Raw genomic sequence first — 7,500 nt, 5'->3', positions numbered from 1 at the left:
TATCCAATGTCTAAATGTTTCGTATTCATTCATGACATCACAAAAATACGAACATTGTTCCTTTTTGTTCTCCCATAAACGGCAATACGTCTATCACACTGAGTATAAAGAAAATAATGAGCTAATATGGATCATATACTACAATTTTAGTCAACTGCAGCATCGATAGAGCCTGTCATATGGCACATATAAGTCTCTAAACTCAATAAAACACAAAAATAGCTCTAACTTTACAATGAGTGACTGAAAGAGAGTGGGAAGATTCAAATTATGTTGCTTCAAGCTGCCTCACTCTGAAATAAACCTATCTTGGAGACTGGGCAAGCGAATCTATCCCCCGTCCGCAATGGGTTAATTCTCGGATGAAAGCTTTAGGGTCGTCTGAACCGTGTGGTGACGTGATGAAATCTGCTGGTAGGGAGAGTCTTGTGCAATAGACCAGTTTGGCTGCAGTATACTCCAAGTCTTGCTTGAATGAAATCTTAATGTTGAGGAGCACGAGTGGAAGATTGTCTACCCAGCCTATCCCTAATGGTCTGATGAGGAGGGCGGGCTTTCAGCTGGCAGTGAAGGTGCTCTACCATACCATTTACTTTAGGTGGTACGCTGTAGTGCAGGTACGACGAGAGCCGAGAGTGCGGGTGAGGTGATTGAAAATACTGGACTCGAACTGGGAGCCTCTGTCTGCTGTAATGGTGTCAGGTGCTCCAAAACGCAATACCCATGTGGAAATGAACACCTTTGCTACAGAATCTACTATAATGTCCCTCAATGGCACTGCCTCTGATCACCTGGTCTATCATCATGAGAACGTAAGGGAATGACAACGTCCAGGTAGATGTGCTGGAAGCGTTTGCTGGGAAAAGGGAAAACAGCACCAGGCGATCTGGTATGGCTCTACACATTTGAGTGCTGGCAATGCAGGCAGGTGTGGCTCCATTTCCTAATGTCGGAATTGATGCCAGGCCACACGACCTTGCTAGTGATGAGCCTATGTGTGGCATTAGGTCGGCAGCATTAATGGTAGGTGTTGAAGAATTTTCTCCTGAGTGATGGTGGTATGTATGGCTGCAGGGTGGGTTTTGTCGTATCACACTTGACTATGACGTTATCTGCAAGTATAAGTGACTGAAGGTGGAACGATGTGGAATAACGGACGTTTTGGAGTGTGACGTCCTTGCACTGTTTTGCTCTGACCTCTGCAGAGTTGATCGGAGTGTTTTGCAGTGTGGTGTGTGAGAATTATATAGAATGCTATATACGATATTGAATACAAATAAATCAAATACATTAATCATATGACTGGTTGCACTCCTAGCCAGCGAGGCAATCGCCGGGTCAGGTCAGGTCAACTTTGCCCAAAGACCTAGACCCTCAAAACGAGCTTAATTACTCGATAGTCACACCTACTATATTCCAGACTGCCTTCCCGCATAACCACCGTAGGGACAAGATTTGGGGACGGCAGATGCAAACCCCGTCCATATAAGCAGGATGTTTGGAACGTACCGACAGACTGGGAATCGACTACGCTACCGCTGACACCTGATTTCTCCACCTGTTTACACGTGTTGTGATACTGTTTATTGCTGTGACCATTGTGCTGTAATGAATATATCTATCGTGCACCATAACGTCAGACTATCTGCATTATGGAATAAACCTGTAATGTTCAAACCCTGTGTCTGGCATCACTACCTATTTTGTGGTGGGTTATTAGTTACGATAGACTAAGACAACCCTCACATGGTGTTTGCAATCACTATCCAGGAGAGTGCATCCACTGCCTGGTTGTACTCTCTCTCGATGAAACGAATGTTGGAGGTGAATTGGGAGATAAAATCCAGAGGTCTTTCCTCTCTCGGGTTTTGCCTTGGCGCCCTAGATCTCAGTGCATAAATGAGAGGCTTATGCTCCATGAGAATATGAAATCTGCTTCACTCTGAATGTGCCTGAGAAGGAGCTAGTCCCTGAAGGCCGTCCATCTCAAGAAAGGTGATGAGTGTGGCTATAGGGTCTGGCTACGCACGTTATAGGATGGTAGTTTTCACCTGAGAATACGTAATTATAAGAGGATTCTCGAGTACGTCCATCGCAGAGGTCACCGGCTCTGAGGGAAGGCGTTGAACAAGTTGGCTGTTTTGATCCTCTTAGGATGATATACTTCTCGATCGGTACGCCATTTCGACCTGTGTAAACCAGGCTTTGTGGTCGGTCATTCGTGCATTCTGGGGGAGGTAGGAGGAGGGCCTGGAGTGCTGTAATAGTGCTTTGTGTGATGGGGGGGGGGGTTCAAGGTGTATGGGAGAGAATGTGTGAAAGAGGGAGGGAATGAAGAGAGGTCACACTGGGCGCACGAGAGGTTTCTATGTTTGCACTGATAGTTTTTTTTGTCATTGTAACCTGCTTTTGTTTCACTTTGCACTATGTATATATATACATATATATTTACATATATATATATATATATATATACATATTTATATATGTATATATATTTATTTATATGTACACATATATATGCATATATATACATAAACATGCATATATATATATACGTATATATACATACATATGTATATATATGTATATATATACATATTTACATATATATATATACATAAATAATGTATATATATACATGTGTATATATATATAAATATATACATATTTACATATATATATATACATAAATAATGTATATATATACATGTGTATATATATATAAATTTACATATATATATATATAATGTATATATATACATGTGTATATATATATTTACATTTATATATATACATATATACATATATATATGTATAATGTATATATATATGTATATATATATATATATATATATACTGATATGTATACATATAAATGTGTATATATATATTATATATAAATACATATAATATATATAAATGTATATATATGTATATATATACATATATATATGTATGTATATACATACATATATAATGTATAATTATATATATATATATATTATATATATACATGTATACATACATATATATATATATATATATATATATATATATATATATATATATATATTTACATGTATATATATGTATATATATACACATATACATATATATAATATATATATATATATGTATGCATAATGTATATATACATATATATATATATACATACTGATATGTATACATGTATATGTATGTATATATATATGTATATATGTATATATATGTATGTATGTATATATATATATATATATATATATATATATATATATATATATATATATATATATATATATACACATTCACATAATTAAAAGAGTCTACAGTAATAATTTCTCTAATTCAACCTCAAGAACTATGGCCCAGTGTATCAACTTCCCCATTAATTTATCTTTTAATACACATCGCATTTCTATTTGGGCCTACAACGTCACACACACACACTTTTATAATGAAAAACAACCTTGAAAACAGAACAAAAGAGGCAAATCCACCTTGCCCCAATCTGCGACCCCCACAACCTTGCATTTAATAGTACCAAAATTGTAAAGAGAGGAAGCTGATCTTTGGTGTAAGTCGGGAAGTAAAGCTAAGGTAGCCGGATGCCTGGAAAATGAAAATAAAGTCTTAGATAAAAAATAAAAAATAAAAAAAAAAAAATAATAATAATAATAACAAAAAAAATAATAATAACAATAATAATAACTAAAAAAAATAATAACAATACCAACTTAAAAAAAAAAAAAAAAAAAAAAGTTGAGCGAACCTTTCGTGGTTATCGCAACAACCAGAACCAAGAAGCGGCTGTGAATGCACGTAATTGACCTGTCATTGCTCCCAAAGTACGTCCTCTAATCACCGCCCAATGATATCATAACACAATCACGCTTAATTTCTTCGAAAACACGGAAAGTCATACGCCCTCCTCCTCGCCTCTTACCTAAAGGAATAAACGGCCTAATTTCGGCTCGGCTGAAACAACACTGCTTAGAGAATCAGTTTATGAATGGCATAAAGTGCTGGAATAAAAGATTTCTGCAAAACTGACGCAGAAACCTTATAAACGACAATGCTTGCCGACCGGTAAATCCTACTTTAAAGGAGCTATTTTTGTTTCTTGGGATGTCGGTTATTTTAGGAAAGGATCAAGGTGACAGGGATTAGCTTTAGAGTGAGATGAAATTAAAAGCACAATTATCACAACATAGTATCGTTTAGTGGTCCTACCTTAGCCCTGGCCTCCGCACCTACCGATACTTTGGCAAAGCCTAACCTTTCCTTAGTTTGGCGAAATAAGCCTATTTACAAATTACCTCGTGGTTTAGATTTACATTTCACATATTTTTATCGTTTTCTAAGAAGGCCGATAAGAGCGTAACTCTTATACAACGTAATGTTTCCAGTGTTTTTAGTTCCAGTTTGAGGAATTTGCGACAGGGTAAAAGTAGTCACCAGAAGTGGCGCCAAAATTTTAAGTCGCAAGTTGTTTCTTGGATTGGTCGCAATTTCGCTTCAATTTTCGACCAAAACACAAATTACAACGGCGCAAAAGTTTTTCTTGGTCCACTACCTTCTCCTATGGGTGAGATCAGCTGTAGACCTTCGAAGAGATGTCGTTTTAAGTGCAGAACAGGTTAATTTTGACCGCATGTCCAAAGGAACCACCGGACTCTGCTCCCGCCCTCATAACATGCTGCGCGCATTCTCTTAGGCAGAAGCTAATACCGCGGCTTCTTGGGTCTTATAGATACAAAACCAATGTTCTTCGGAGAACGGAGGGTCGACAAGATACACACATCCCCTATTTGATCTTTCTCCTTTCCATTGATGAACATCTGTGTACACTGTTCATGAGGTTATTTCCGTTTCACTATACCATGATCATCGCTCATTTTGGCGGTGTCGTATGTGCACTGGCGATTCTTAAATCAATGTCTCACTTATAGTAATAGTATATAAAAACTCACATGTATATATACATACATACATACACAGACACTCGAACGAACACACACACACAGACACACACACACGAACACACACACACACGAACACACACACACACACACACACACACACACACACACACAAACACACACACACACACATACACACACACACACACACACGCACACACACACGCACACACACACACACACACACACACACACACACACACACACACACACACACACACACACACACACACACACACACACACACACACAAAACACACACACACACTTACACATACACACACATAAACATACACATTCACAAGATAATCCCAAGGATTCGCTAAGCTACCTATATAAGTTATTAACCAGAACTCAGTCGCACTGTACTGTCGTATAAATTGATCATCTTATTTGACCCCATTTCAGCCGCTACACTTGAATATGCGGACAGAGGAAAGGCAGTATACGAAGTCAGAGATAAAATATGTCATGCCAGCAAGAAATACTTACCGTAGGCTTACACTCTGACAATGACAAGTACAGAAATCAGAAGAGATCGGTGAAAAAAAAACATGTTATTTACGTCGAGGTATAAATTGCAGTTTCCTGAACAGCTGATGGTTCAAATATGATAGTTCAGTTGCACATTCCTAGTACTGTAGGATACTCGAGCGTCGCTAACATGTAGGATGAAGGAATCTATGCAGTTTGACTGTATAATAAATCCGTATTGAAGGGAGGGGGGGGGTGATTCTGCTCGTCTCTCCTACACAGACCTTTCGTTGAAATGTAGGCCTATATCAAATAAAGGTATAAACAGAAATGTATGAATATTAATAATCACATAAGCAGCAATAATTCATTTTCAAGCATATTCAAGAGGACAAAACGCTCGCAAAATTCACCTTGGTTGCATTAATTAACAACCAACGGCATTTTTGGCAAGAAGGTGAAATGACGCAAATAATTTGTCGGTCTTGTTCGTTACACTGCGGATATCAAATGAATATTATTTCAAATATATATAATTTACGTGCATTAAACTACCAAAAAATGACTATTATTCGCACAGCCGGATGTTTTTATGTGAACGAGTCTGGAGGTGAAGGGTAAATTATGAACGGAAATACGAAACATTACGATTTCTAATGTTCATGGGAGTTAAATATACCCACATACAAGATCTTATCATATACACTTTCACAAGGATAAGACTAAGAAAAATAACAATAATAATAAAAATAAATAATGCACTCCACTATACTCCTAGAAAAGACTTATTCTCCTCTGGTTATCTATGACAATAACTTTGCTGTTATTTTTTACGGTAATATGGACACTTTTTAAGTAGGAGATACAGACTATCTTAGATACATGCTTGTATTTTGTGTACTTGCATTAAGAAATACATGTACATATAGGCACGTTTGGGATCTAAATGTATATTTTAATAGTTTTTTGTATGTATGCACATTCAAATACATTAATGAATGTATTTGAATTAATATGTATTACAAATTAATAGACGATATCAAGAGCACAACATAATAAACAGACCATAGTATTTCTGTGTCACAACACAACAGACACCACGCACAAGGTTAACAGCCTTCATTACCCTCTCACTCACTCGATCGCCAAAAGACTTCATCACCCCTTTATCACCACCACTAATACTACATTGCCAAGTCATCACCACTGCGACCCCCCCCCCCCTGATAAATTCCACAACATAGAGACGTATTAGTGTCAGAAATCCTGGTTTAAATACTTTTCTTACAGTTTGCATTGGATTTCGTGATTCAAGTGCCATATATAATTGCATAAATAACATTAAGGCATAATTGGCTGGTTAGTCTAGCTAGATCAATGATCCTTAATAAATACGTGATTAAATCAAGTTTGGAGATAAATCAGTTTCTAGATTGGTTACCTCGAATATCAGTCCTACAATAAGTTTGAAAAATCTTTATAATACGTATACACAAAGGACAAACAAAACAGTAAAATGAACTATTACATAATATAGTGCTACATAACAAACAAAACCACAATACATACTATAATACAGTAAAAAAATTACTACATCATTACACACAATGATTGAAATAATAAAAAACACACGAAAAACTAATTAAAATACTTACGAAACTCAACAAGTGAAGAGATAGTCACAGAAACAACTCCTAGTCTGGACTGACGTCATGGCGTCCCTTCGGCTAAGTTTACACAAGAATATTTATCGTTTCCTCGCAAACACACGCACTCATTTTCCTATTTTCAAGCACTCGCAACCACCGTAATACTTCCACATATAATCACAAGGCAAAGACGTCCACAGAAACACTGAATTTTCCATTTTTTCGAGAGAAATTACTTAGCTTGACGTCACAAATTCACGGATGAAAGACAAACTGATGGTGGAACAAGGAAGCGTAAATACATAGTTTAAGGATTTTGTATTAATATTATTGTCTTGGACATTTAAAAGCCAAACGCGTATATATTTTGTGGTGATGATGAGTCGTTAAGTACT

Source organism: Penaeus japonicus, unplaced genomic scaffold (assembly GCF_977035675.1).
Source record: "Penaeus japonicus unplaced genomic scaffold, GWHDUDI00000001_assembly GWHDUDI00000011, whole genome shotgun sequence".
NCBI lineage: Eukaryota > Metazoa > Arthropoda > Malacostraca > Decapoda > Penaeidae > Penaeus > Penaeus japonicus.
This window is presented reverse-complemented; position numbering follows the sequence as displayed.